General features: G+C 43.1%; 1 protein-coding gene and 1 non-coding gene across 4 annotated transcripts in view; both read left to right on the top strand.

Annotated features, from left to right (window-relative positions):
* NTN1 (netrin 1) overlaps nucleotides 1–25125 on the top strand; it is a 212988-nt gene that overhangs the window by 28485 nt on the left and 159378 nt on the right. The gene's annotated exons all lie outside the window — the stretch shown is intronic.
* Nucleotides 20810–20937, top strand: LOC128848494 (U6atac minor spliceosomal RNA). The gene has a single exon (XR_008447054.1). It is a non-coding gene; the product is annotated as a U6atac minor spliceosomal RNA (small nuclear RNA).

Below are 25125 nucleotides of genomic sequence, written 5' to 3'. Positions count from 1 at the left end.
TAAAAATGCATTCTAGGGCAAATTTACTATTTGCCAAAATACTTTCATCCAGCTCTAATCACTTTGTAGCCCTGGGCAAGTCAGTTCTGGGTTGCTTTTTAGAGGTGCTGAAACTCTTACGGACTTCAGTAGAAATTGTGGGCATAGAGCACTTCTGAAAAGCTGGCCAATTTTCCTTAGCATGGATTTAGGGGCCAAACTTCAGACACTCAAGTGTGACCTTCTCCGGGCTTCAGCTGTCCTACCTGCAAGATGGGGCTAATACTTCCTCTTCTCACAGGGCTGCTAGGACAACGATTTAGTTCATACTTGTAGAGTGCTTTGAAACTGCAAAGAGCTAAATGTCATTAGCAATGGGTCATTATTCAGGTGTGTTCTTTCCAACTGGATGCATCCACCTCTAGACATGGCCTTGTGCTCATGAGAGGTAGGCTTTAATCCTGCTATGAGCTATGTGCTGGAGGAACTCTGCAGTCACATGGAGCCTCTGTTGTCTTCAATAATGTAGCATCAGGGCCTTATTTTGTTGTGAAAATGACTGTGATAATCAGAGCTTGGTGAATTGTATCTTTAAATAATCTACAACTGTTCATTAGCATTTTAAAGCAAATTGGCTTCAGCTGAGTTTGTGCCGCTTTTAAGTTCCACCAATATTCTAGCCAAAGAGTTTAGTGGCAACAAGAATTCTCCCAAGTGAGCAGCAGTCTTTGAAAAAAAAAAACATGGCTGCTTAATAATCAGATTTAAAATAATTAGAGCTAATTAAATAGTTGAAAATTTAAAAACCATAAATACAACACCCAGTTTATAACTTTACTTCATGTTATTTGTATTTCACAAGTATTTGGACAATCACCAGATGGTCACAAAAATGTTTATGAGATCAGAAATTTTCATCAATAATGATTCATCCAAACATCTGGGCCCAAAAGTGCTTTGTTTGTGCTTTTTTGGTCTCCTGTTTAAAAGAATTTGATCAGCCGATCAAGAAAGAAAAACAATACCATGTGACTTGGGTGACCTGTGACACACGACAAATAATGACTAGAGAATAGCTGACGTGAACAAATTGTGAACAGCCCATAAACCAAAAATGATTCATCCAAATTATGTAGTAAATCTTTATAGATATTGAATCCATTCAAAGAGAATCAGGACTGGCACGTGAATTAGTTGCTAACCAAAGAAGGCTAAATGCAGAATGAGTATAATTTTATAACAGAGAGTTTAACCAATATGGATGAGTTTAATGTATATAAAGTAATACATTATAGTGTCATTATAGCAAAGACTGAGACCTGGATTTGGAGTTTGCACTGGGCCGGATTCTTATTTCCACTAAGGCTTCTTTGCACCACCAAGGCAGTGCTAAAGAGACTTACAGTGGGAGTAAATTTGTGGTTAATTTATTTGCAATGAATAGTACAACCAGCTTGACCCAAGTCATGGTTGAAAAGGTCGGCATGTTGATTAGTGGCAACAAGACATCCCACATCCCGTAGGCGTTACATTAGATTGTCTAATACAGATACTTGGGATCCAATTCTGGACTCGCTTGAATGGAGCCTTGATTGGAGAGTCATTTAGTATCTGTTGAGTATTCATGAAAAGAACTGAGGAGACCATGTAATGCTTTGCATGTAGGCAGTAAGTTTCCTGCTATCGCTGGTGTGAATACTCAGTAACAGCTGGTCCATAGGAGTCCGAGTTTGGTAAATTTCAGATTGTCCTTGAGCAATCCGGCTTTAGACTGAACGTTTATTTTAGATTTATGTTATTTGGTATTTTCCCCTGATGCTTTAGGGCAGATGGAGTTTCCATGATGGGGAGAACTTTACCAGATGTTTCTGAGTCAATATCAATGATTGTGATAAATTTACATGCTTCTAACCTTGTTGTAAAGTTACAGCTTTTACATGCACTGTGTCAGCAAATTAACATTTTCAATGAAGGAGACTTTAGCATGGCACTCAGCCATTTTTAAAGGAGTTTCCATAGATCACACCACATTTTTTTAAACAGCTTACAAAATAACTGTACTCTAACCATTATTCAGACTCTTTCAGATATTTCACTACCTGCTCCAGACAAGCTGGGAAATGTAAAATTTAACACAGCACAGTAGCTTGGGGTGAAAGTTGCAAAGCAGCATAAGGTCAGAGTCAGTGGGGCCTGGAGATGCAGCACTTCTACAGACATAGGAAGTACAGTATGTGTAGGTCAGCTGAGCCTTCTGCAAACTGCCCAGGGAAAGAAAGAAAGAACGAAAGAAAACACAGTGTTTTTTCTCTTTTAGCTAACATAGAGCTTGATGTCCAGAGGCCCTGAGCACTCACAGCTTCCACTGTCTTCAACTGCAGTTGTGGGTGCGCAGCACCTGTGAAAATCAGGCCCAGAGCGTTTGATTCTGCTCCTAATGAGATCAGTGGCAAAGTTTCCATCGACTTCAGTAGGAGACGGCTCGGGCCCATAGTCTCTGAAATGCTTCTGAAGGAAAGGCTAAGTGAGATTGAGCCAGCCTGAACTGATCATGTTTGGGATAGTTGGAAGAAAAATGTGCTGAAATGTGAGGTCATTGGCCTTGTGTAAGTGTTGAAACTGTTCCTGTGCTAGACCAGCAGCTTTCTTCACAATTGTTAGCTAGTGGGGTCTTAATGCATGCACAGCAAGCCCTGGGATTAGAAACAGGCTTGCAGGATTGTTAATGAGAGAACTGCAGCGTGGGGCTGGTCATGCCGGAGCAGTATAACTCTGTTTCCTTAAAAAACAAAATGCAGTCAAGGCCACAGTTTAGTGGATTTCCAGTGTATTCTAAAATCTTCCCTCTCGCTGGGGTCTGAGAAGCAGAATAACCGCACGTTCATTGCTGGTGAAAGATCCCTTGTTAGTTACATTGTGTTTGGACAGCGTCGGCTAACTGGAAAAAGGATGTGTATACACTGATACATAGATATTTGCTAGTTAAAATAATGCGGAGGTCACCAGTCAGGAGTGCACTGCCCTGCTAAAGTGTGGGAAAGAGCAAAAGAACAGAGAGACTCACAGTGAGGACTTGAGAAGAGTTGCTAGCTATAAAGGAGCTGGCTCACGGGGCTCTGGGCTCTCATTGCCCTGACAATATTAAGCATTCGGATTGTATTCTTTGTGTGATTCTGCAGATATAATCACTGCAGCTTCACATGCAGGAAAGCCATATTCATAGGTTCCCTATTAACGGGGGAAATGTAGAGCAAACATGTAGAAAAGGAGACGCAAACATTCCTTTTTTGGCTTCTTGTTTTTTTATTGCAGGAAAATATGCATTAATTGGAACAAGATTTTCATTCAGAGTTGCACTTTTGCAGGATAAGTCATGAACCAGGAAACATGCTTTGGGGGCCTTCAGTTATGAGTATACGTAACTAAGGGCAAATTCTAGTTCCAGTTTCAATACCATAGCCCATACGTTCACCTTTTTTCCTGTAATTTTCAGTGTAATTATACAGCACTGAAGGCTAATTATATCCAGCTTCTCATGGGCAAATTAACATTATTGATTTAATGCCAACCGCACACTCAGCACTGTGCAAACATATAAAGAGATCCAGAGCCAGATCAAAACCTGTTCATAATAGTGACAATCCAGAGTCACTCCAGCTAATTTCAGGGTGGTGGGCCCAGATTTATACCACTGTAGCTGAGATCAATCTCTAGCCCACAGTTCCTTCACGAGCTAGCAATTTAGTACAAACTTTCACTCACCATTTAGACACACCAAGTACTTGTAGGAGTTCCAGCTGGTGAAGGAATCCAGATGCCATTTTTGAAAGGCTCAGCAGAAGAACCTGTAATGCTTATCAAAGATAAGAATATAAGAATGGCCATATTGGGTCAGACTAATGGTCCATCTAGCCCAGTATCCTGTCTTTTGACACTGGCCAGTGCCAGATGCTTCAGAAGGAATGAACAGAACAGGGCAGTTATCGAGTGAGCCATCCACTGTCGTCCAGTCCCGACTTCTGGCAGTCAGAGCTTTTAGAGATACACAGAGCATGAGGTTGTGTTCCTGACCATCTTGGCTAATAGCCAGTTTATCTATTCTTTTGAACCCAGTTATACTTTTGGCCTTCAAAACATCCCCTGGCAAGGAGTTCCACAGGTTGACTGTCCGTTGTTTGAAGAAATACTTGCTTAGTTTGTTTTAAACTTGCTGCCTATTGATTTTACTGGGCGACCCCTGGCTCTTGTGTTCTGTGAAAGAGTAAATAAGTTCCAATAGAGACTAATCAAAGACTGCAGCCTAGTGGATAAACAAACCAGCTCCTGTGTCTAACGTGCTGTATTCAAATCTACCTCAAATTGTAGTTATGGTTGTTCAAATTACTTGTAACTTTTCCCTCCATGCAGTTATAGATGTGTTCATTTTTACCCCGATTTTAACAGCAGACTCATACTTCAACTACGAGTATTATCTAATCCCAAATAGTTCAAATACTGGAGGTGATGGGTGGGGAGTCAAGGCTCTAAAGAAAGAAGAGCCATGTAAGGATATGAAGTCTGTAAAACTAGCCAGTTCGGAAAGAGACTATCCATTTAGATGGACAATTTAAACTAGACGTTAGTTCCTCTTTCCCAATTCACAGCTCCTATATAATAGCCACGTTTAACTTGACCATTTCAAGGTCTAGCCTTTTTTAATGTGGCTGCTTTTATAGAGATTACAGCATTGTTAAAAGTTCTTCATTTTCAGTTTCTATTGATTTTTACTGAAAATTTCCCAGGTTCTACAAAGGCCATTATTCAGTTTTTTATCAATATTCACCTGAATTTTGGAAGTGCAGGAACTCCCTGGACCTGGCTCGTCCCTCCAGAAGGAGAGATGGCAGCTAGCTAGGTAACCTTGGCAGTACAGATTGTCCTCCTGTCCCCCCATATTAACCCTGATATTTACCCAGAAAACTGTTAATTTTTTGCACCAATTTTCAACTCTTTTAACATTTAAATTTAAATTTAAAATACTGATAAATTTCCTGGAAATGTTAAACAAACTAAAACCAAAAAACATATTGTTCTTTGGCTCCAATGTTCATCAGATCACTTGGATTTAAAAAGAAAATTTGGCATGGGAAACATTTTGGGTCAGATTAGATGTACAGAGAAACCAAGAGGGATGAGAAGACTGAAGGGGCTTCTACCTTATATCTGACTACATATTTCCACTGACTTCAATAGGATCTAGGTCAGGTCCTTATTGCTACTACTCAGTTATTATTTATTATTTGTATTCCTATAATGCCTAGAGGCACCAGCTGAGATCAGAGCCCTATTGTGCTAGGCACTGCACAGACATAGATGAACTGGCTATTTTTCCTCATAGTAAATATAATTAGATTTCAGATAGTCTATGAAGTCATAAACATGGATCAAGTAAGGCTCAGTAAAGGCAGATGCATTTAGGAAGAGTGTGTCTGGCAGGACCGACCCACCAGTACAGTGTGGTACCATTCCTGTAAACCCACTTTCAGGAGATGGTTCTTCAGGAGAGAAGATGATAGCACACGTGTTTAAATGTCTAACAGCTGTATGTATATGTAGGGCCTGATTCTCCTCTTACTGACACCAGTGAAAATCAGGGAGTCTTCTTCTGGCATTAGCGTCTGATGGTACAAACAATGAATTAGATGTGTAAGTGATGTAGCTGTTGTCATGGCAGCATCATTAGAGATGTCAAGTACATCCATCCACTATCAAGATACTAAAGAGGGCAGTCCATAACAAGATAGCTGTTTCTTGTTGAGCACCATAGGAAGCTCCAGAAGCCCCAGTGGTAAAGCTGTGAGTTAAAACACCCCGTGACCACAATTTATCCTGTTGTAAGACAGAAGGATCTTTAGATTCATGGGGTTGTTCTGAGGAGCATGCAAGAGCTGATCCAGAGAGATGAGGGGATGCAGATCTGAGTTGTCTATCTGCCAAGAAATGTGCTGTTGATCCAAAATATAGTCCCGCACCTTCGGGTGCCTTGGTTCCTTAGAAAGGTCATGTCTGATGTAAGTCTGAGAGGCTCAACTATTTCAGAAAAGGGGATGGAGAATTGACTTTAGCTGGTGTTTTTGATGTGGCTTTGAGATGAAATTGTGAAGCAAGGTGTCTTGCTATTTGGCTGCACACATAATGCGGCCAGGGCCCTGCCCTCAGGGAGTGATGACACTGAACTCAGTGGAGTTACACTGCTGCAAACGACAGGAGACTCGTGCCCATACAGCTGCAGAGACACACACAGGTGTGCTACAAGCATGCACACAGGCAGTACACCTGCATCAGAAGAAGCCCAAACCTGTGGAAACCAGTGTCAGTTCCAGAAATACCACCTCTTAGAGTTGGAAGTGGGACTTCTAGCCATGAAGTCAGAAAGTATCAGCCAATCAGTTTCTTTGCATATTATCATGTCATTCCTAGGTGTATCCCATATTGTTGGTCCTGTTCCAGGAGTGCTTGTGAGCTTCTGGTCAAGCAATAAAGAAGAGGGCCCCAGTGGCCATGTGCATGCTGGGACAGATGGTGTATCATAGGGGATCATTAGCAGATTCCTCCAGCTGGACTCCTTGGGCCAAATTCAGCACTTATGGAAGTCCAATGAAATCAGTGAAACTACACCAGGGTAATTTTTGGCCCTTTTTATGTATGCCCTGCCACCGGTGTTCCTAAAGCCCCAGCTCCTGGAGTCATGGGATCACATGAGAATCTCAACATTTTTTTAAAAAATAGTAAGTTTCTAGCCCTCATTGGTGTGGAGAAAAGTTTAAAAATGTGACTTCTTAGATGTTAAAAAACCAGGTGGCAAATAAAGACAACCTACATTTTATATATTTTTTAAAAATCCCTTGATAGGTAAGCCAACCTTCTGATTTTGGTGGGGGGGGAAGGTTAACTTGTGATTTTTTTAACACTTTATCATCATCTAACATGCATAGTCTAAGGCCCGTTGTGTCAGCCTGACTTGGTTGATGGCATCGCACCAGGCATTGTGTTGTGAAGTTCCCAGATCTGGCTCAATTGTGCAAATCCCCTGGGTGGCCCTACGGGTGATGCCAGGTGGGGTCTGGGCATGCACCCTATCGCGCGTCGATGGGGAGTTTGAGAGCACTGTGTGCTGGGATGCTTTTGCCCATCCTGGTGACATGGCTGGAGATCATGCTATGCCAATATAAAGAGCGAGCTCTTTGCGAGCCGGTGACATTTTGCAAACCACTTTATGCTCAGGATTTGGCTCTGACTGCGCATATAGAATGCCTCTAGTCACTCCAAGTCACTTTAACACTTGGGGTTGGCAATACCGTCGTTAACTGGTTTTCTAACATTTGATAGGCCCGTTGGTAGAACTCTCCATTTTCCAGCAGAAATGGACAATACATCTTCTGTGAATGATTGACTGTTACTGCCCCGGAAACAGACAATGGGGAAACAGCTGGTACAAAATGAACAAGCTTCCAGGCTTTCCAGCCTCTGAAACATTCTCCTGAGAGTTTAATTTTTGGGAAGCTTTAACATCACAAGCTTACCCAGCACTGAAAGAAAGGTCAGCTAATCCCTCACAATGTCTGAATGAATTCAGGCCCAGAAGTGAGATTACTCAAAGCGGACGGGGAGGATGGGAAAGCTGCATGGAAACATAGTCAGTCCTGCTTTCTAAAGAAATGGACCTTTTATTTCAGTTTTCTTCCCCTGGGAGGTAGGAAGGGTAGCAAAGTCCAAAGCACCCAACTCCCCTCCCCCACCAGCAACAGACCTAGAATCCCAAACGCAGTCCCAACCAGATTACATGGAGAGAAGCCCCATCAGAACAGCCAAGCAAGAGACTGGCTCCAAGGGCGGGGGTGGAGGGGACATAGAGGGGCCAGCAATGAATTCAGATTCCCGGGGCATGCAGCTCAGATGCAGTATGAATGTCATTACCAAATTCCCTGATCTGTTTCTTCCATCACTTCTTGTCTCAATCCTCTAGCCAGGTTTGAAGAGAGGAAGGGTAACCTCACCTCCCTTGTTTGTATCCTTTGTGGGTTGGGGTCAGTGGTTTATCAAACTGGACATATATCTAGTGAATTTAAATCAGTGTAACTCTATTGAAGTCCATGCTGATTTACAGCGGCTGAGGATGTCGCCCACAGTTTTCTAGGACACAAAGAGAATGTGGCAGGGAATCCTGAGAAGTAACCTAGGTGTTAGCCATCTAGGGGCAAGTCGAGAGAGCAATCAGTTTGGAATTGTTCTGTTACGAATATCATTTTACCTTGACTACTTCAGATGGTTTTCAGTGGGCACCCCAGGAAAAGGTGAGGAGGAGAAATCCTCAAGAACAGACCACCCCCCTCCCTCCAGCACACACTCCACTCTCTTCTCTGCTCAGCCTCCATCTGCAGAGCATGAGAATGGGATTTGTGTCTTCTGGGAATCCGAGCCATGAGAACGGTCCAGCACAGCGCGGACAGAGGCAGCCAGCTCTATTATGCACGGCACCCACAATCCATTGTGAACCCTGGGGTGATGACATGACAGCGCCACTAAGGACTCTCTTTTCTTCTGCAAATCAACTGTCCTCCTCAATGCTGGAAGAGCAGAGCCCCATTGAATGAGGGAGAGAAGCGGACCCCCAGGGTGTGGATGCACGATGGATGAGCCATGGTAACCTGGCTACAAGTGTGACAACACAGACACCCAACCCTCAAGGGTTCCTGCCAGGCTCCAAATTCTCCCCGGATTGGGTATTCAGGCCACAGGGTTTTTCTCTATTGACCTTGGAACAGTGTTCTGCATGGGAGAATTTTCTTTTTCTTTCTTTCTTTCTTTCTTTCTTTCTTTCTTTCTTTCTTTCTTTCTTTCTTTCTTTCTTTCTTTCTTTCTTTCGCTGCAGAATCAAGTGTTTGCAGTTTAAAACTTTTGCTACCCACCAGCAAACAATTAATTCAGTCTGCTGCCGTTTGGCCAATGGCAGGCCAGATTTGAAATTCTCAGTGCCCAGCGGACAGTCGAGAAAAAGCTTATCCAGATACCTCTGTGATGGTTCAGGTCCCAATAAGGATAGATTGTCCCAGAGCCATTAGCAGGGTGATACCTGTATCATTACATTCTCTGTGCTCTTGAGGTCATTCCTTTGGGTAGCTGCAGAAAGAGAAGATGAGTAGAATCATGTTCTGTCAAATCGGCCATGGGGATACCCCTTGGGGAAAAGATCCCATAGACCTGAATAGAAATGAAACCAATAGAGTTCTATAGAAATCACTCTAAAATCAGACCCTTTCTGTAGGTTTTTACAGTGGTCCAATAGAATTCTGTGGCAGAGATTTAAATTTTCTATTATACTTTGTGTACACATTAATGAATTTGTGAAGTGCTCAGATACCACGGAGTCTAGACAGACAGACAGATATTTGATTGCATAGGAAGTTTTCAAAAGTCTACAGTAAGCTTACATTCGATAGGAATTTTCCATAAGGGATGCCTACATGAGCCTGACAGCTGACCTCTGCTCAATGCCCTAGAGGGCAGAGAAAATCTCCCTAAACCCCTGCTAATTTCCCTCTCAGGGAAAGTTCCTTCCAGATGCTAATTTGATGTTTAGCTCAACCCTGCACTTGTGAGAAAGAATCAATATGGTTAAGCATTTTAATAACATTGCGTTGATAGGAATATATTTTGTTTGTTTATATTATAATATATATGTAATATACTACAGTATATATTTATAGTTTTTAATTATATTGCAACTTTCATCCAGAGAATTCAAAAGGGCTCTACAGACTTGACAAATTGATACACAAACTTTAGACAAGAATAATTTAACCTCCTTCACTGGAATGCAGCCACCTATGGGGTGGAACATGGCAGCTGTGTAATAACACAAAGCAATGCCATGTGATAGTTTAGGGCAGGAGGTGAAGTGCAGGTTTTTTCCAAGCCATGAATTTATATTGATAGAAATACAGAATCTCTGGCATCATTTGTCCTTTCAAAAAACCTGCACTGCACAGTTGGGTGGTGGTGTTCCCAGGACTAACACATTCCACAGAAGTTGTCAGGTACTTTCTGAGAGAAGGGGGGGGGGCTACCTTTTGGGGAAATGCCTTTGACCTGCTTCCTGTGATTTTCTAACCCAAATCCATGATTAACAATGCAACATGGCTTTAGAGATATTAAAGCATGAAGTCTTACTGCACATGTCATACATGATATTCCCATTTTACAGATGGGGAAACTGAGGCATGGAGTAGGGGGTGGGACTTGCCCCCAAAGAGTGGCAGCTCCCATTCCACTATGTGAGCCACTAGAAACCCTGGGCCTGATTCTCCTCTCATTACACTGGTTGTACGCTAGTGTAATTCTGACTCCTGATTTACACCCGTGGATGCGAGATGAGAACTGGCTTCCCTAGCTCTATATCATGTGGTATTAAAACTAAGGTTCAAGTGCAGGGTATTTCCTGGGGATTCCTGGCCAGCTAGGGGAGTTGATGACCTAAGAGGCAGTGAAAGATCCACAGGAGGCACTTACAGACTTTTAAAAATCTAACCCCAATTGACTAAGATACTTCTGAAACTTTTACCCATTATTCGTAAGGTGAGAATGGGACAGCAGCTCTGAAAGAGTAGGTGTACAGTGTTTGTTCCCCTTCTATTTGCTGGGACTGTGAGGTTATTAAATAATATCCTAAACTTGTCTACATCAGAACATCTCTTTTCTCATGCTGTCCAGTCACCTCGCTTTGTTAGATCCTCAAGCTCCTCTCCATCCACCCTGCTCTCGTTCACACTAAATATTATTGTTTTATCAACAAATGTTGCCTCAAGCTATCTAGCCCCTCTCCAGATCATTAATCATACTGAGTGCCACTGGTCCCTGTGCTAGTTAATTAGCAAATTACTGACTAATTAGCTAATTCATGTTTGCAACGTGCTTTGAAAACAGAGAAAAGTTCTACGTATTATTAGTAGTTATTACTGAGGCCTGGATAGCCTACTGTTAACCTCTCTGCATGCCAAGCATTGGCCATTTAGTCCTACCCTTTGTTTCTGCTCTCTGAATCAAATGTTAATCTACAAAGGGACTTTGCCTCATACCCTGTGGCTATGAAGTTTCCTTAATAGATTTTTGTGGAGAACTTTATCAAACTCTTTGAAAAGTCTGGATTATTTATATCCTGTGACATGTTAGAGAGGTAGGATTTATCCTTATGATAGTACACACAGCTCCACAGTACACCTCAGATCTCACCTGCAGCAACCCCGCTACTGTTCTGATCTTGCACCCCTCAAAAAATGGACGATATCCTGACTTGCATCACCCGTGGCCCCCACTGTCCATTCCAGCCCCTGACATGGCTCTGCCATGGGTCCCAATCCTGACCTGTATCATTGATGTTTTGCCAGTCCCGGGAGTTTACCAATCCTGTGATTTGTATAAATGGTTCCTTAATTTTGTAGTGTCTGCAGGCAGGGATTAGGATAAAACCCTAAATTCACTTTCATTTCACCATCTAGTGGCCTCCTTCCCTATTCAGTTAGTTCCTTGATACGAGTGAACAGCTCCTTGGCTGTTTCTATATGCTAGGCTACAGGTGTTTCAATAATCCGTTCTCCTGAAGTCGGATCTCAAAAGCTCTGGATTCAGCAAATGCAAACCAGCAAAGCCCCATACGTTTCTGTGATGCTGAAAGCAGTCACTTCCCAGCCTCTCTCTGGGTGAGTAGGAGCCATAATCACAGACAGGGCAGTGGGCACCAGGAAAGAGTAACTGGTCAGTTAGAAGGCTTCCAAAGGAGTCCCTTTCAGTACTCCTTGTCTGGAGCATGAGAGAGAAGACACTGTAGGGAGGGACAGAGATGAAAGATAAAGAGATTACAGAGAAGGGAGATGGTTGGAATCCATCTCTGGGCTGGGCAGGAGGAGCATAGAGGACTCCAGTGTGCGGTGGAAAAGAGAAACCACATTCCAAAGTCTCCAGCTATTAAAAAAGTACACGGAGAAAGTTCATTTGCTTGGGAAGATCTTGGCATCTCCGATGCATCAACATGTAGAATTGTCTGGAGACTTTCGTAGTTCGTAAAAATGTCATCAGCTCATAAAGCAATGTCACGATGAGCCGCAGTCATCTCATATCGCCGTTCAATCCAAACAGGAGTCTTTTGGCACCAGATAAATAAATAAGACACCCTCCCCCATTTTGACAATTGTATTAAGAGACAGACCAACTTCTGGCACCAAGCAGACAACAAGCTATAACTATCACACAGTTGCCTTATGGCCTGGGATGCTGGAGCTCCCTCACCCCCACAGAGTTGGCTGACAGAGCATTTGGCCAAGCAGAGGAGCAATACATGTACATCTCTCTAGAACTTGGCCATTTTATTGCTGTTAGGTTTATGATAGCACCTGGAGGCCTCAAATGAGATGGGAGCCCCATTGTCCTAGGCACTGCACAGATGCATAGCTGGGCTCCCCATTATGGTGTACCTGGACTGGATAACACATGTTAAAATTACAGCTGCCTTGTCTACACTACAATTTTAACACAGGTTAACTAACTCATGTTAAAAAGACACCATTTCCCAAGTGACGAGATGGCCACAGAGACTACGGGCTTCATTCTCAGTTGCCCTGCACCTTTGTATCATTTACATCAGAGCAAAGGGTGTATAAGACTGCCATTCTGAGCTGGTGAAATTTGACACCAACTACATAAGTTGCAGGACAATGGAGAACTGGGCATTAAGACTTGCCTGAGGTTATACAGTGAGTCTGTAGCAGAAGCAGCAATTGAACTCTGAACACTTGAACACCAGTCCAATACCTTAACCACAAGACCAGTCTTCCTTCCACTATGTCCAACACACTTCATTGGCAGAAAACTCCTGAGAGCTCAGCTTCCTCTATAATTGTCCTACCTTTTCCCACTATTTCTGGGGCAAGTCAGCAGGCTCTGCCATGTTCACACCAGCGCTAGTCAGCTTGCTTTCCTTCTTGATGTAGCTACTAGCTTGCAAGCACCTGGCCACCCTCCTAAACATCTCTGCCTCTCTCTGCAGTGGGACAATGAAAACTTGTTCCCTTTATAGTTCTCCTGAAGCAGGATGCGACTTCCAGGGCCACTACTCAGCAGATTAATTTAATAGCGTGGCTGCAGTGCCACAAGCCATGATTTCCTTCCTTCCTTCCTTTCCATTCAAGGCTATGCATTTCCATTCAGATAAAGTGCCTGCAAAATCTCTTTATTAAAAAGACAGAGAGGACGAAGAACTCTGGAAAGAAGCAGAGCAAAGAGGCAAATGCATCTGCATCTGGGAAATGTCATGATTTGTTTTTCAACTTAAAATGGGAAAAGTGACAGCAGCTCAGTGGGGGCATAAACAGGGGAATTGTGCAGATTTATAGCTCACAATCCTTAGGCTGAGCCAAGTATTCCGCCTAGCATTAATTTTATAAATGAGATGAAATGCAGAACCTTGAAAATAGGGTTCTTATTAGAATAGAAAAGCTAGGAGAGCTGGAATGAGGGAGTATCTTGCCATGGGGAGTCACTTGGCTTAGAACTTTCAAAGGCAAGTGGGCACAATTGGAGTCAAGAGATGCACCCTAAGAAGAACCACAAAACCTAAATACTTCCAAGCTTCAGGGATGTCTAGAAGTAGATCTGAATCCCTTGGCTCAGGCTTGTCTCTATAAGAAGCTCATCAATTTCACTCAAAGGGCTTCATGTTCTTCAGGTTTGCATTAGATTTGCACACTTGAGTTCCGTTTCCAGTTTCACATTCAAATGAAGTTTTGGGTGCAAGCCAAAGGTTTTAGCAGGTTTAACTGGAAACAGAAAGTGCAAAACTCTGATCCTTTAACTCTGGTTTTGGTAGATACAGGGTTAAGCAGTTTCCCTTTGGGATTGCCTCAGCACCCATGGTATATCAAATCATCACGTTCCAGATCTGGACGAGTGGAGATAATTGTTAATACTCTGCTGGATGCAAATATTTAATAACACAGTGATAAACTGTGCAATGTCCAGAAGCATATCAAAGCAAAGAAACTTAAATCAAATGGGAACAAATGCCCAACCAGGCTAAATTAGATTAGTTATGTAGGACACATATGTAGTGACACAAAGAGTTTGTCTCAGCAGAAGAAATGGGACAATTGTACAAATGGTAAGATCCCAGAACAAGGAGGCTTGAGGGGATTCATGGGCATGTTAACATATTTAAGCAAATTCACCCTTCATTTGTTTTGAAAGTGGCACTCAGAATACTGCCTGAGGGCAATATAGGCAATACAGTTTTAGGATAATTTGCAAGAAATAAGATCTTGGAAAGTAAAATGTTGTCACAGAATATTACAAGACTGGTACTGAAATATTTTGAGATTAACAAAGAACCTATGATCTCAATACGTACAAGCTGACATGGATTGGAGGCCTCCTTCATGAAGATGATGGCTTGTAGTCATGTGCTTCCAAACCACTGACTGAAAACACACCACAATTATGTTCAGATGGAAGAAGAAATGCAGGCCATTATTCCAGTGAGCAGTTTTATGGATGTTTATGGGCAGAAATTGGTTGTGGTAGAAACAGACCAAGGGTGAAACCCTAGCCTTATTGAAGTCAAGAGAGTTTTGCCATTGATTTCAATTAGGCCAGGATTTTACCCCATAAGTTTATAGAAGCCATATTACAAAAGCCATTGAGCAAAGCAGCAGGAGACTGAAGCAATTATGAGTCAAGAAATGCCTGTTTTCAAAACAAAATATGAAGAATTAAAATGAGAAACCACAACACAACCTTACATGAATTTGAGGAAATAATGCTAGATGGATAACAGGAAATCCCAGACATTTCCAAATATAAAATATTTTCGGGACTATTGAGATCAAATTGCTACACAGGATGGATTCTGTGCAAAGGATATTGTGTCATAATATTGCACCAACATAAATTTAGAAGGTCTAAGCATAATCCGTAGTACGTATCTAGGTAGTGAGCAGTTTAAGAACAGCCTGAGATATCCTATTCTGGCCATGTGTGAATGCTACCATTGAAAATCTAAGTGTGAAATCTGCAATAAATATAGGCGATAGAACACAAAAGAGCCACTGAAACCACAGCAGATTCCCAGCTGTCATTGGTATAAGTTGGGTGCAGATCTATTTAAACTAAATGGGAAAATTACCTCTTAGTAGTGTACTACTGCTCAGAGTTGTGTTTAAACTGAGCTTTTGCACAACACTTTGGGTAGTGATGCAAAAATGTATTTAAATCGTGTCCTCACTCAACATGGCATTCGAGAGGCATCAACAACAGATAACAGCTCCATAGTTCACAAGTGACTTGTTTTGGCAATTCTCTTTGACATATCTGTTCATGTGGTCATCACTTCAAGCCTATTTTGTTCACATTCAATAGGAAAGAGTTAGGTGCAAAATATAGTAGATGGCTCTTTAATCTAGGAGAACGATCCCCAGTGGTTGTAAGTTGAAGCTAGACAAATTTAGAAGAGAAATAAAGTGCAAATTTTAACAGTGAGGGAAATTAACCATTGGTATAACTTAGCTAGGGACAAGATGAATTCTCCACCACATGAAGACTTTAAATCAAGACTCGATAACTTTTTAAAAGGCATGTTGTAGCCCAGCAAGATGGGCTCGATGTAGAAATTATTGGGTGAGGTTCTCTGGACTGTGTTATGCAGGAGGTCAGACTAGATCATCAGAAAGGTCTCTTCTGGCTTTAAAATGAATCTATGAAAAAAGGGCCTGGGGGCTGGAGGGGTCCATACTTGGCATGGTCAGCTCAGGACATATTGTTAGGTCAGAACAGGCCTCTCCATGTTTTATTAGAATCACCAGTTCAGAAAGGTATGGGAAGAAGAAAAAGCCCCTTGGTGTCAACATCTAACATATTTCTACAGTTAAAAACATTCTACCTGAAATACTTACACAAGAGTTACATGCCAGGAAACCACAACAGAAGAAATACTGTGGCAGGAATGCTGAACCGTTACCCCACTGCAAGTGAGAGAAAATGTTGGATTCCAATCAGAAAGTTGTTGGAAACCTACTAAGGTAACGGCTATACCATCCTAGCTAGGACATATGCCATCATGTCCCATTGGTCCTTAAACATCTAATAAAAGCCAAGGGGGACTCTGACTGCTTCTTGAGGAATGCTAGACAGTGCTTGTGGACTGACAGAAGCAGCATCCACCCACCCAATCAGTGAAAATGACAAACATCAGAGAGCTGCAAACCTGAACTCCAAGGGGTGGATCCATCTTAGCGTCTGAACGGGCTGCCTCAGTCTGAACTGTTTTGAGAACCAGAATTGGCTGCATGATCAAAAGCCAGAGAGTCAGAAATGGGGGTTATTAAACCGATGCCCAATAAAAGGTAGAATAATCCCGTTGATTGCCAGTTGTATTCAAGTCCTCCCACTGCCTTCCTCCATGCTAGACATCTCCATTATGTTTCATTAACTGGCTGTATTAGTTTTTGGCGGTTGTTTCCAGTTGTTATTATGTTTTATTGATTGATTGGTCTGTCTTTTCAAAGGGGAGGTTGTAGCAGTATCCGCTGGAGTCAGTGAACACCAACCTCTGTCATCTCATAGGGATATTAACCTTTTGTAGTCCTGAGACATGACTTATGACTAGGGTGAAGGAGAAGAGGCCAGTCTTTTACCAGCATCGCTGTGTGTGAGACCATAGCAGGGATTTTTCTTCCTGGCAGCACAGTCTCTGCCTCATTTTCCCCTCAGTGGTCGAGTAGCTTATCCCTCTGGTCAAATCCCCCAATGCTTCCCCTTCAAAAGTCCAGCAAAACAAAAAGTCCAACACAAGCTGCAAACCCTCAGCCTTCAGTGCCCCACCCCCGGTCAGTCCATTGCCACTGGGCTTCTCCCACAGCCCGTGGGCACACCTATAAGCTGCTCTTGCTCTCTTAAGCTTCCCCCCAGTTTTATTCTTCCTAGCTCAAAACACCCTTTGGTTGCCCTTCTAGACCTCTCTCCACTCTCTTGGCCTAGGAAGACCCAACAGCAGGTCCTGTTCCTTTCAGGTAGAGAGGCCAACCAGATGTCTCACCCTTCTCCAGTCTCTCTCTTACTAGGGAAAAAGGAGCTCAGTTATATCCCTGCCAGCTTTCCAAGCATACCCAGCCTACAACGCCAATGGTCTGTCTGGACTACAAGTCCCAGAATACCTTTGTTCTGGGCTAAACTAGGAACAGGGACAGAGCTGGGCCTTGAACCCATCTTAAAGGGCCAGCTCATCCCATGACACACGTCTTTAGGACACATAGGAATTTTACTCTATGCACTCGGGAACACTTGATCTTTTCCTAATGATTGTTATACAGCTGTTGCCTTTGTGATCAACAAAGCTGAGCTCCTGGAATCCAAAGACCCTTTATACGTCCTTTTCATTTTCCTCTGGGATCTTAGCTACACATTGTGGTATGAGTCAAACCCTGCTTCCAAGTTGTGAAAAGTAGTGTATCATTATATAACCTGTCGGGGGATTATCCAGGGATCTGGTTACAGCTGTGGCATGTAAATTATTTTTCATTAAAACACCTGACAGTTGCACAACATGTTGCACAAACCAGGCACATTATGCACAAATAGCAGAGTCCCTCGGGGCTATTAAAGGGTTAGGTTTCTTACCAGGCTTTGATTTAAAATAATATAATAACACTACTTATTATTGATTTATGGAGTGCCAACAGTGCACTCAGTGCTAAATAAAGATACACGGAGCAGATTATGATGCCTGGGCCATTGAAGCTGTGCCATTGACTTCCATGGGAGCCTGATTGGGCCAGAAGATAGAAAGTGTTATGTTTCTCCACACACAGAGCAATCCTAGCCCTACACTCAGAATTACCTGTATTTTATATTCACAGCGCGTGCCTTGATGCACACCACGTCATGGCTGAATAAAGGGATGTTGTCTGAACAGTATCCACTACATTTAATTTAAAGGGCAGCACGCTCCATTTCAGATTCCCTACGGAAGTTTCCAAAGTGGCTGGGAGACTCCACAGAATGTTTATTTTATTTTCCACAGAGGCTCAGCCAGATCTCAGTCCCCCCATCATCCCCCAACACTGTTTTTCCCTCTTTTCCTCTTCCTACTGTCCCAGCTCTTTGTCTGTGCAACTGACTATTTGGCTGATGAAGACTGGATGGGGCTTAATTCTGAACCTACTGTCAGGGCTACTCCTGAGCTGGCCAGAGAAGTCACTGCTACAGGATGATACAAAGTGCTCCTTGAACAGCAGCACTCCCAAACACTGCTGGACTCAGTGGCACAGGACTGAATTTGAGAGTCACACTCAGTAACATGTTGTGTCATACCAGATTGCCTGGTCAGCTCTCAGCAGGGTGCTTTAAAACTAGCTCAGGAACCGGAGTGTTTCAAAGTAATTTGAAGTCCCACTGCAACTCCTGATCTGAATGGAAAATGGGGACTGCAGTGGGGGGTGGTATGGGAAGGGAGGGAAAACAAACAGTTTGATGAAAGATTTGGTTCTCAAAATGGCCCAAGGGGGGGGTTCTGATTTTCTTCTGGACAGATGCACTCAACTCTCCCCCCAGGTGCAAATATCATACAAACTGTGAGGAACACTCCAGCAGACAGTCCCAGGACAGCTCTACAAACAAAAGACTCTGAGGGCCTGATTCTCTTGTCACTCACACTGGTGCAAAAGAGGAGTAAATCTATTCTAGCCAATGGAGTCACAGTGATGTAAAATAGGTGTAAATGAGAAGATGGTAACAGTTTTTGTTAGATGTTTAGAAGTTGGTGAGGAAGTACTAGTTTGCGATTAACAAACTAACAAACACAAATTCAGAAAAAAGCAAAATGTTTGTTCTGACATTTTCAAAATGAGATATTTTGATTTTTCTATTTGAAACAATGTTTCATTTCAAAATTCCCTTCAATTTTAGTTATTTTTTAGATAAACCCTTTTTAAAAAAGCACAACATCGAAATGATTTTTTTTCAACTTTGTGGATCGCCAAAAATTTCGTTTTTGAGTCAACCTGAAATGATTTCCCCCCCCAATGTTTTGGAATTGCCAGTGAACTGAAAAATCTGTTATTTGCATAGCTCTCGTTGTAACTAGATAATACCACAATAACTCTCTCTTAGTTAGCATCGAGTGGCATCCTATCAACTCCTAAAATAGACAGATATCTGCCACCAAATTGGCAAGCTGCTAAACTGAGCCTTTGCTGCTTTAAGGTACTTGATCAAATTGTCATCCTCCCTCATTTATTATTTATTAATTGTAGATGGTTTGCAGTGCAGATAAAGATGGCTTCTCTGTCCCTGAAAACCAGAAAGACTAAGCAATAGGGTCTATGTGGGGGCAAGGGATTGTTGTTAAAGATTAACAGGATATTGCTGGTATAGGCCAACAGTAAATTACCATCACCACTGTAACCCCACCTCCGGAACAAGCTTGAGTGGAATTGTGACTCAGGTGTGTGTCTTGGGTATATTTACACAGCAGTGTAAGTCCAGGGTCTATAGGACTCAAGCCCATAGACCTGGTATTTCTAAGCCCATGCTTGAGCGTCCGCACTGATTAGTGACCCTGGGTTTACAGGTTCTGGACAAGGGTCTCACACCTGCACTCATGCATCCATGCTGCACTCCACAGACCCCAGTCTTTGTCATGTCTCCTGGAGTGGTGCAGTTTATGTGCCCCCCTACCACGCTCACCTAGAGCTGTGCTTCAAGTGACAATCTCATGGACCTGTGTGTGTAATAAGGGTAACAAAACTGAACGGGGGGGGGGGGGGAACCAAGACTGTCAAAGCAGCATGTTGCAATCCTATGATGTTTGGGATTTGGAGGCTGCTCATGGCAAAGTGAGTAAGGATGAAATTGGGGGTCTCTGCATTGCAGGTCATTTCAGGTTATAGTTCACATTGTAAAAGTTGGTGGAGTAGAGGAGGCAATGGGGCAGGATGAGGGGAGGAGGTGGAGAGAGAACAGTGGCTGCAGGGGGAAGACAGAAAGGTTCACTCTGGAAATCTAAATGGAGCATTTTTTTCCATGTGGCTTGAAATCCTGGGCCCTCCATTTCCCTTGGTGTTTCTAAAGGAAGATCCCACCTTGAAGGGTGAGTGAATCTGCCTGGATTAAATGAGAACCCATCCAAATATTTCCCTGTGGTGCTTTGGGAAATAGGCTGGTGTGTCCGTCCAGCCCTCCTGATTTCAAAGATAATTAAAGACTCTTGGTGCCTCCCGAGGACAGGCCCCATGTCTTCAGTGCACCAGGCATACCGTAGGAAGTGCTGTATGAATGTTGGCCAGGCAAATTGGGGTTGGCTCATTTCTGACCCATTGAAATGTGGTGTGATTCTCAGGCTCCAGTTGTAGAGGGTTTGTGCTTGGATTGGGGCAGTTTGTGGGGAAAGGAGTAGAGAGAGAGAGGTTTCAACAACACCTGTAGTGAAAATGGATGAGAGAGTGGGGGCAGAACGAAAGCCAGCTACAGAGAGCGTGTGAGCAAAGGGACAGCAAGAAGAGGAAGAGCAGAACTTTCCAAGGACAAAACAACCAGTCAATACAACATAGGCCTGATTCTCAGTTACTCTGTAATTCATGCTCACTCTGAGGCCCCTTTACCCGGCTAGAGTGGTGTAAAATGGCCTTTGTTTACATGGGACTAGGTCCTCTGTATATAGGGTACCCCCTCTGACCAGCCTGTCCTTGGGGGGGATAATTCTCTCTCCAAAATAGGGGTAAATTTTGCCTCCCCTTAAAGTGACCATGCAGCAGAGTTGTATGAAAGGAGAGAAGGTTAGCACTCCCCTTGATAAGGATGGAAGAGGTCCTAGTGACCTTTACAACACGCATATGGTTAAGGATTCCCCAGAGGACTCTCTTAGGGCTGCCAGGAGCTTGGATCCCAGTCCTGTGCTCTGCATGGTGCTTTCCAGGGTGCAGGTAGGAGGGGTGGAAAGTGGGGAGATGCCAGTTGCACCTTTTTCAGGACTGCAGTAAAATTGCTACCAGGGAGCCCAGGGTGGAATTGTAACAATCCTGGGGCAATGCTGTTAACACTCTGCCGGCTCCTCCAGCACCATCTCACCCAGGCTGCACACCAGTTCAAAAAGCTCTGTATTTTTTTTAACTTATTCACCTTGTGGAGAAAAAAACAAGTGTTAAATCACTGAAAAGTCTCCCAGAGGAGCTCAGGAACTCACTGGGCCCTCAAGCTCCCTGAGGTTTGCCTATTCATGGTAGCAGCGGTCATGCCAATCAGTCAACTGCCTTGCTTTGTGCTCAGAATATTGTCAGTGTAATTGACAAGTCAGTAGAAAATTGACCATTGTCAGCACATCTTGGTGTTGGGGAAGGGGCCGGCAATCCATCCCTGCCTCTTTCCTCAGAGCAAAGCATCCAAGGGGGGACCCACGCTCAGAGGAAAGCCGTCTTAAAGAGGCGACATAATGGCAGATTAGGAGGAGTCCATGGGAAGTCATTGAGCCGCATGCACTTCCTGGGACCAGCACACGCTGGTCAGTTGAGGCATTAACTGGAACTTATTGTGCTGCTCCCTCCCCCTGGCCCCCACCTCCTAGGAAATCCGAACTTCCCCCATCTCCATTTCCCAAGCGTTTGTGCTCAAGTGGAGTCATTGACAGATTGTCCTTTTATTCACACGATCAGCTCCCCGGGAATTTTTCCTAAGGCATTTTGATCCCAGAGCATGTGAATGGCGGCCCGGAAAGGGATAGACCCTCTCCTGGAGTGCGTGGGGTTGGAGGAAACTGGAGGCCTATTAAATGGAAGAATACCCCAAGCCAGCAGGTGGGACATGGGAGCTGTTAATCCCGAATCATGTTTCTTGCTGGCATCTTTTTTATTTATTATCACCAGCAAGGCATGGGAGAGTGATATTATTCACCCCCTTTTGTGCACCATACCATGTTTGAATCGAGAAACAATGTGTAGCTGCGTGTGCCTTCCCTTAGACGCTTTCCTGTCCCACTGGGGATCCGGGATCTTTTCATTTCAGTCCCTGCACGCGATTGGCCACTTCCTTTCCCCATTTTAACTCTTTAATAAATATTGCGAGGATTAAAAAATTAACCCCCAAGCTTCAGGAGTCCTTTCTGCCCTCTGCTAAACAGGGAAGAAGAAAGGAGAAAATAGTAGAAAGCAGAAATGATAAAATACTAATAATACTTAGCACTTTTGTATCACTTTTCATCCCTGGATTGCAAAGACGAGTTAATGTTATCATCCCCATTTTACAGTTTGTAATTGTAATTTACCATTGTTTTCTTTGGTGTTTGTACAGCACCTAGCACAGTGGGGTCCTAATCCATGACTAGGGCTCTTAGGTGCTATGGGAATACAAATAATCATATACAACCACAAGATTGTGGCCAAAACGTTCCATAGGAGCTACTAATTTTGGGCACTTCAGTATCCAGTGGAGACATCAGGGGCTTGATTTCCAGATGTGCTGGGCAACCACAGCTCCTGTTGATGTCAAATAGAGTTGGGGGCATTCAGCACCTCTGAAAGTCAAATCCTGTGTGTCTCACATGGGCACCCAAAAACCGCAACACCTGAATGAATGGATGCTTTATTGGGGTTACTCCACGCCAGAGCTGGTGGAGCACTGCAGAGTGTTCACGGGCATTCCAGTTGGACCAGGTCTGTGCCTGTAATGAGGGTGCTGCTCAACAATTTTCAAATGTTTGTTTTTTATTTATTGAAAACGTGTTGTAAAAACCATTTGATTCTGATGAATTTTTTAAATTTTTTGCTGGAAAAAATTAAAAACACAGAAATCTTTTCGTTTTGCTTTTAATTAAAGGTTTGGTTTGGTTTTCAAAAAACAAAACTAAATGACAATTTCCATTTGAAATGGAACACGTGTTTTTTTACTACACCTCTACCCCGATATAACATGACCCGATATAACACGAATTCGGATATAACGCGGTAAAGTAGTGCTCGGGGGGCGAGGGGGCTGCACTCTCTGGCAAGTTCAATATAACACGGTTTCACCTATAACGCGGTAAGATTTTTTGGTTCCCGAGGACAGTGTTATATCGGGGTAGAGGTGTAGTTCATTTACACATTTTTCACTGGAAATTCAAAATTTTCCCACAAAAAATTTCAAAGTTGTTTCATTTGAATATTTTTTGCAGAAATAAAATTGGATTTTTTGATCATCTCGGTGTGACGCTCAGGCCTGCTGGCAGGAAACAGGACTTAATTTCATGGCCCCACACTCATGATCTGACCAGGCGCAGTGTCTCCAGTGGCTACATTTAGGAGCATCTTGTTGCTTTCTGTTTGAAACATTTGTGGCAGTGAGTTTTCTTGGCACAGATGTTTGGGGGTCGCTCTTCTCTGTAGGTCTCTCTTCTCTGTATTCAGGTGCAATACAATAAAGGCAGTTAGAGTGAACCAGAACATTAGTTAGTCATTATTTATTATTCCCTATAAGTTAGTTCCCCTTTTTAAGAAGTTTCGGGAGAGATTCTCTCTTGTGTCTATTTCATGCTGGGCACAGCAGAGGGGGAGACTGTCAGGGAACTAGTCATGGCCTCCGGAGAATCTGCTCTGGCCCCAGAGCAGTTTAGGGGAGCCTGGAGACTATTCTAAACTGCACCAGATGGTCTGTGGTTCCTAGGGGCTTCCTAAAGGACCAGGCAACAGGGACTGAAATCCTTTGGCTGCTCCCCTGCCCATCCCAACACCCCCTCTCTGAGAGAAGGGTAGGAGTTGACTCCACTGTATCTATACCTGCTCCCCCAACCAGAAGTATGTACAGCAGAGGTTTTGACTTCCTTTGTTTCACCTGAAAAGGAGCAGAGAGAACCCAAATCTCTCCCCCTCAGACATCCAGTCAGGGAGGAGCAAGAATATCATGTGACTTAGATGATGGCTCACACACACCACCAATAGTGAATCCTTGAAGCAAGCAGGCTGAGAATGTTGCAAAGTCTGAAATTTGTTTGCACAGACTGTATAATTTTGAACAGCGAATAGACGCATCTTAGCAATTCAGTAAGAGAAAGATCTAAGCTCATAGTGAATACCATTCTCAACGGTTAATCTGATCAGTTCTAATCCAGATTTACACTAGCGTAAATGAGAGCAGAAAAACAACTCTTCACAGCCAGGACTGCTTAGAAGTGCTCCAACAAAATGGAGTTTAATAGATTCAGAGTATTACAGAAATCAGTTCTCATCCAGGCATTCCAGTTCAGTGGCTATCCCCCTAACAGTCTTGTTTGTATTTGTTGGCTCCATGTGGGCTAACCCGAAGGACACTAATAAGGAAAACATGAATCCCAAAATTCTGGCCTAACAGTGGGGAAAAAAAGTAACTTAACTTTTATCTAAAGAACATTAGCTGAGCATTGTTGGGTTGATGGGGTGGGGGAGGGGGCGAGCGTGTGTGCGCTAAATGATCCTGCTAAGAACAGAATTCAAATGGCTTCTGTTAAAGTTTGAAAATAGCTCACTAGAACTTTGCGTGTTCCTCAGGGACAGTAATAATTGGAATTGGTCTGCTTGGTTTGCTTCTCATTATTTTTAAGTAATGCCAAAGAAGCTGGTATTCTATGTAATTATTGACAAAGAGTCCTGTGGCACCTTATAGACTAACAGACGTATTGGAGCATAAGCTTATGCTCCAATACGTCTGTTAGTCTATAAGGTGCCACAGGACTCTGTCGCTTTTTACAGAACCAGACTAACACGGCTACCCCTCTGATATGTAATTATTATTATCCAAAGCATTAAAAATCAAAAAGGAAAAATAAGTTGTTAAACAAATAAGAGGCAAAGAAGTTACAGGTCTGAATTGCAAGAGTTTTCTATGTTCAGCAGGGTAGAACAAAAAGCAAATGACTTAGTTTGCAGCAAGAAACAGGTTAGATAAAACTTGCTACAGTAGAATCTCAGCGTTAAGAAAACCAGTGTTACGAACTGACCAGTCAACCACACACCTCGTTTGGAACCGGAAGTACGCAATCAGGCAGCAGCAAAGACAAAAAAAAGAGAAGCAAATACAGTACAATACTGTGTTAAATGTAAACTACTAAAAAAATAAAGGGAGACC

This window comes from Malaclemys terrapin, chromosome 13 (assembly GCF_027887155.1).
Source record: "Malaclemys terrapin pileata isolate rMalTer1 chromosome 13, rMalTer1.hap1, whole genome shotgun sequence".
NCBI classification, from domain to species: Eukaryota; Metazoa; Chordata; order Testudines; family Emydidae; genus Malaclemys; species Malaclemys terrapin.
This window is presented reverse-complemented; position numbering and strand designations above follow the sequence as displayed.